The sequence below is a fragment of the Rhagoletis zephyria genome, unplaced genomic scaffold (genome assembly GCF_001687245.7).
Source record: "Rhagoletis zephyria isolate East Lansing unplaced genomic scaffold, Rhagoletis_zephyria_1.1 Rzeph_scaffold_00909, whole genome shotgun sequence".
In the NCBI taxonomy this organism is placed as follows: domain Eukaryota; kingdom Metazoa; phylum Arthropoda; class Insecta; order Diptera; family Tephritidae; genus Rhagoletis; species Rhagoletis zephyria.
In genome coordinates this window covers 109,436-116,008 of record NW_016157993.1, presented here as the reverse complement: position 1 = coordinate 116,008, position 6,573 = coordinate 109,436, and the positions used below count along the sequence as shown (strand labels likewise).

At 33.8% G+C, this 6,573-nt stretch overlaps 1 protein-coding gene across 7 annotated transcripts in view; it reads left to right on the top strand.

The window, feature by feature from the left end:
• Positions 1-6,573, top strand: part of tmod (tropomodulin) — a 115,289-nt gene that overhangs the window by 53,540 nt on the left and 55,176 nt on the right. Inside the window, exon 1 of one of the 7 annotated variants that reach the window (XR_001847396.1) lies at positions 777-1,253. The exons of 5 other annotated variants lie outside the window; for them this stretch is intronic. The gene's annotated coding sequence lies outside the window, so the exon portion shown is untranslated. Of the gene's footprint in view, positions 1-776; positions 1,254-1,621; positions 1,670-6,573 lie in introns of those variants that run through there. One more of the 7 variants, XR_001847395.1, reaches the window with a different exon arrangement.

Here is a 6,573-nt window from a genome sequence, read left to right as displayed (position 1 = left end):
GGCCGAAGGCCGCCTACGCAGAAAGGTGTTCTCTGCAAAATGTGTTCAGGCCCACCTTCTTCGGCAACGCAGAAATAATAATTCTACTAAGTGAAAATTGCGAATTAAAAATCCGCTTTTATTATTCAAAATTCCAGTCTGGTAGCACTAAGTTGTGTGTTATTTTGCCATCTTATTCATCGTTTATATGAAAACTTTAACAATAAATTATATAAGAACTATAGGGTTGCTAGAAAAAAGGGGGGTAGTTTTGTAATCAGGGGNTTGCGAATTAAAAATCCGCTTTTATTATTCAAAATTCCAGTCTGGTAGCACTAAGTTGTGTGTTATTTTGCCATCTTATTCATCGTTTATATGAAAACTTTAACAATAAATTATATAAGAACTATAGGGTTGCTAGAAAAAAGGGGGGTAGTTTTGTAATCAGGGGTCCTATTCTATCCCCCCTCATCCCCCCTTTTTCTATAATTTGCCGTCCGTCTACTAAAATTTTCCCTATTAATTTATTATCATCTTTAAATATTTGTATTATATTTTCCCATTTTTTTTTACTTCTTAAGTCATTTGGCTAATTTTATTTGTTTATTTGACTCATTTATTTTATCCTAACTAGATTTTTGATATTAATTTGAAAGTTTATTTCACATGCTTTATTAAAATTTTCTTAATATTGAAACTCCTTTCCAAACGCTCACCAATTGCGCACATTTTTGATACTCCGGGTCGCCCTGTGGAAACGTACCAATTCTACCGTCTCTGTATTCCAGCACTGCGTTGCAACGTAGTTAACTGCCTTCTGTTTGCCAATTGTTTTGTTGTTATTATTTCTTATTGAGCATTAAATGTGACGGGTCGCTAGCGGAGTTTTTTGTTAGAATCTTCATTTGTGAAAATATATGTAGATACTAACATATATCAAATATATATCTGTTGAAGTTTTAAAAACGTGTCTAGTATTGAGCCGGTTTGCGCATCAACAATTTTCTGGTAGCATCTTCATTTCATATCGGTACTGTGAAGTGTATCCCTTCATAGGGACAAGTGGGAACGGTGCCAAGTGTGTGTGTTGGTGCGTTTTTAAGTTCACGCCCAAACGAAAAAGTGGAATTTTATTTATTATTGCTATTAATTAAAGCGATTGTGCTTTGAAGCGATACATTCCAATTTCACTTAATTTAAGTTGAAGGCTGTATTCATCAGACAGTTTTTCAGTTGCTTTTCGCTCATCAACGAAGGACAGCAGGATAATGGAGGTGAGTGCTCAAGGAATCTTTAAGAACTTGTATGCTTACTTTGTTGACAAACATTTAGACGATTCAAACGAAGAAAATAGTTAAGCACTTAAATTACAATGTCCATTTCCAAATGACATATTCATAGGTTAATATTCAATGATCAAGTCTGGAGGATGCGGTTACACCAAGCAAATTACTTGGCGACAGTCTGTCCAGAAAAAATTAATTGTTGCCGTGTTTGCTGTTGTTGTGATTACGTCAGTCCGCAATGATTGACGACCGCTATTGCCATCCCATTTGCACGCACAATAGCATTGTGGAGCTGTCCAGTTGTTTGCAGGTTGTCGTTGCTCTTCTTTTGGAGTTGCGCTGTTTCTGTGTTTTCACTCTTTGCCGGTGTGATGTCTCGACACTGGACGCTAAAGCTAGTGGAGGTGAACGCTTCTCGTTTTAATATGGGGGTCATAATTGATTTTATTATGAACGAACAAGGGGCAGCGAGGCAGAGTAAAAAACGTAGAAGGAGTCGGAGCAGTCGTCATCAAAATTTTCGTTATGTTGGTGTAGGAATTCGTCATCGGCTCAATGCTTACGCTATCACAAACAATTTGTGCTGCATGCTAATGATATGAGCGTAGCAGTAGTTGGATGTAGGTGCAAGTGGCGAAGTGCAGAAGATAACTTAGGGCTTCTTTGGGGTTCTTATTTAATTTGGCACACCTACGTATATCTATGCTACCCGTTCACTATTAGCACTACTGTTTTATCAGCATTATTCGACAGCTCTTTAGTTTAGCATTAATATTTAATATTATTTTTTTGCGATTATTTTCATGTCGCTTGTATAAACTTGATTTTTTTGAACAGCTAGTGTTGAACGCTGTTATTTAGGTACGTATTTTATTGATATTACGCAATTTTGGTAGCCACTTTCATTCATTGGGAATGCATATTGATTGGCCATGTTATTGCGGATACAATTTCGCACACTTATGAAACCAACCGGTAAAGTAAAAATTAATTTGTTTACCAAAACCACAAGGTAATAACCGCAAAGCCACCTTTTTACCCTGGTAGCTGTATCTATATGATTCGAAGATTTCAATGTATGTGTAGGTATGTGCATATTGCACACGCTCTTCCAAGTGTATTTATGCAAAATTTGTAATTTATGGAAAAGCCTAAGCAACATTTTATTTGAAGTTATGTGGTATTTTCATGGATTATTGAGCCAAAATATAGAAATTCAACTTCAAATCCCAATATCTTTTATTTATTTTATTTATTTATTTATTTATTACGGCTCAAAGCCTAATTCAAAATACAATTTACACTATCCTATCTTATAGGTAAAGTTTTACAAAATTCATATAATTTTGCCTTAAAAACTAAGATTTCATTGCAGTTTTTAATTTCCAATGGGAGCTCGTTGTAGCCTTTTAGGCCTTTGTAGAAAATATTTTGCTTATCTATTTCTGTTCGAAACAATGGCAATTTGAAATTATGTCTATTCCTAGTATTTATATTGTGTGTTTGCTCCACTAAAACTACGTTGTTACTTAAATACTCAGGTACATTTCCATGTTTTATATTAAATATCAACTTCATGGTGTGAAAGTAAATTTTTTGTTTGACACTCAACCAGTTCAACTTTTTTAACATATCACCCGTTCTAGCATCTCTACGTTTTTTAAGAATAAACCTCATGCATCTGTTTTGAAGCTTTTGTAGTTTATCAATTTCTTTGTCTGCTATTATGAATAGGATCGATGGGCAATACACAAAGTGTGGTTCAATGACCGATTTATAAATAATTATTTTATATTTTTCTTGTATATACTTGGTAGTTCTCTGCACAACCCCAATCTTTTTCGCGACTTTCTCCACTATGTAGTTTATATGTTCTTCAAATTTAAGTTTGTTATCAATTATAATTCCTAAATATTTTATGCTATTAACTTTTTGTATGCTTTCATTATTTATTTTTAGCCCACTTAAGTCTTCATCATTAATATTTTTCCTAGTTATCACCATATATTTCGTTTTATTTATGTTAAGCTTTAGCCTATTCGCGCATAGCCATGTGTATAAGTTATTAAGATCATTTTGCATTTTTGTTACCGCAGTAGTAATATTATCATCACTGATCATAAGTAATGCATCATCTGCAAATAGTTTGATCTCACAGTCTTGTATTACATTTATTATATCATTTATATATATGAGGAACAGTATTGGTGCTAGCACCGAGCCTTGTGGTAAGCCTATGGGCACTTCCAATTCGTCCGATATCGCTGTTTTTATAACTGTTCGCTGTTTCCTATGCTTTAAATAACTGCGAAACCACGCAAGCTCTATGTCTTTAATACCGATTTGTTGAAGCTTTTTGATAAGTATTTCCCTGTCTACCGTTTCGAAGGCTCTTTTAAGGTCAAGAAAGACAGCAACCACCACTTTCTTATTATTTAGGTCGTCTTTCCACTCCGATATCACAAAGTTAAGAGCTGTTTCGCACGAATGTTTTTTCCTAAAACCCGACTGTTGACTGACAAGTATTTTGTTTGAATCTAGATGTTTTACCAATTGATTCTTAACATACACCTCAAGAATTTTAGCATCACTTGGTATGGTATTTATGGGTCTGAGCTCTTCTGGTTGTATTGTCTTTTTGACTTTTTCAACTGGGATCACCGTTGACATTTTCCACTTTTCTGGTACAATACCATCTTCCAAACTGCTATTTATTATTTGGGCGTAGAAATACCCTGTATACATTATAGAGTCTTTTATTACACCGTCAGACAGAATTTTTCTACCGCCTATTTTGTATTTAAAATCTTGCAGGATTTTTATAACTTCATCGGTTGTAATTTTTGCAAACTTAAATTCGGAATTGGCGTGACTACCACTTAGTGTTATATCGAAATATTCTATAATATTATTTATTTCTATCACACTATTTATAAAAAACTTGTTAAGTCCATTTGCCAAAGCAAGATCATCTTCTACCAATATACCATCGATTACCGCTTTATTAATACCTTCCTTATCACGCGCCAAGCAGACCGTGGATTTAAGGTACTTCCACATTTCTTTGGCGTTGTTTTCATTCATTATGACTTTATTTTCCATGTATTTAATTTTCTTTATTTTAACCAGGTTTTTATACATTTTATTAATATTTTTGTATTCATCCCACAATCCTGTCTGTATAGCACATGTATATAAATAAAATTTATGTTTATTTAATTGTGCAAGCTCTCTATCGTACCANTAGATTTCTACGTGGCATTAAGTAACGTAAGTAGGTATATTGTGCCCCACTTAACAACATGTAACTTTACATGAAAATATTTGTACATATATATGTACATACATACATAAAACATTTATGGTACATACTTACGTTTAAACATTTCTATTCGCTCGCCGTTACTCCGCAAAGATGAAAAATTACAAGGTAAAACTCTCGCCCAATGTCTGTTGTTTATAGATTTTCTTTCGGAAATATTATTTTGCTATGTAAAAATCTGTGTGAAATTTAGCCTTAAAATAATTTCGCAGCCATAATAATTGTAACGACTAAAGCAACCAAAAAGAAAATACTGCCCGCAATGCGGCCATCCATCTCGCCTCATGCAAATGTTTGTCCGCTGAATACTAATCTCAGTGGCTGCCTGCCAGCTTTAAAGGTTTTTGCTGCGCACAGCTCGATAATTCCCTTATTAAATAAAAGCTTTTACAATTTACGCTTTGTTTATTTTGCCAAAAGTCTTATCAACTGAGACACATCAGCACTCGCATTGAAAATGAAATTTCTTTTAATTTTCTCCTCATTTTACATTTCTGGCAGGACGTGCATATCTACTTATTATGCATATAGTGCATAATACTTGTGGACGGTCCTTTGGCAAAACCTCCTGTCTCAGAGATCACTACTACTTCGTATCTCATAAAATTAATTCAAAATAAACCTTAAATACTACGATTCATTATTCTAAATTAACTAAAAAATACCTAATCTGTAATATTCATTAAAAATGGTATTCTGTTAACAGAGAGTTTATTGTTAGAAAGTGTTTTGAGATACGAGGTTATGCCAAAGTACTGTCGTAATTAATTGCCGGCATACTCGAATTGTTATGTTTATGCTTGAGTGGGCCAAAAATCATGCCAAATCAGAAAAAAAGCTATGATTTTGAAATTTCTCTTCGAGCCTCAGTTGTCACTTTCAGCAAGCTTTACCAAACGCACATCAGCATAGTATCGACCTGAAATACATCTTTCCACAATCAGCCTTTTTGCTTCTATCCAAACGTTGCATATTGGAACATACGGTGCGTGTTTTTTTTTTGTGCAATGCTTCACTGCCAAAATGTCTACAAAATATACAATGCTTTTTTTTTGTTCAAAGCTATGTGGCTTACAACTTCGTTCAAGTAACGCATGTGTAAAGTTTGTTATTGCCTATAGACTTTCTGTTTCGCCGGTCAGTGCGCTTTTGGCAACTCTTGGTCAACAAAACCTAAAGCAACACTTGTTGGCTATTGTTGATTTTCTTTTTGGCTTTGTGAAGCAGTGAATTTTGGCAGCCTTTGGGAGTTTTTGAAGTTTTGGCTGCACTTGAAACGCATTTGAATTGTTTTGTTTTAATTGAATCGTTTATTTGGATAGCTGTTTAGATAGTTTTATTTTAAAATTTCATACAGACTCTTTACTAAAATATTTAATTTATATTATATTTATTTTATAAATATGTATATTGCTTATTTTAGAATTTATGAATTTACCCTTTGGCGTAGTTTGCTAATTAATTAATTAATTTTCTTTTTCTTTGCAGGTAAGTTGCGCAGTAAAAGTGGGTACTTACTTTCCAGCAACTAAACGAATATAATTTGCATTTGAGACACATGTGAAATGGAAAAAGGAGTCTCTTCGGAATTTCCTATTATAAAATACTTGAAATTGAATTTTTTTAAGCGTGCAATCCTGGCAGCTGGGAATGAAAACTATTGATGATACGACTTTCATGAGCGTATAGAAATAAAAGGCAAAAGAACGGTTGGAAAGCGGTTATTTTGTACACAAATCGAGTCTTTAAATAACATTTTTTCAAAAGCAACTTTTTGTTGCTTCCCAGATCAAAGGAGGATAACAGCAACACAACGAACAAACTATTCTAGAGGTCTACTAAAACAAAATATCTTGAGGATTGACTATGTTTGCTATAGCTCGCCAGAATTTCCTATTATAAAATACTTCATATTATTATTATTATTATGAGCCTTGAGCACTGCGACCTCTAAGGTGGTCTATTGTGCGTGGCCTTTTACCCTAT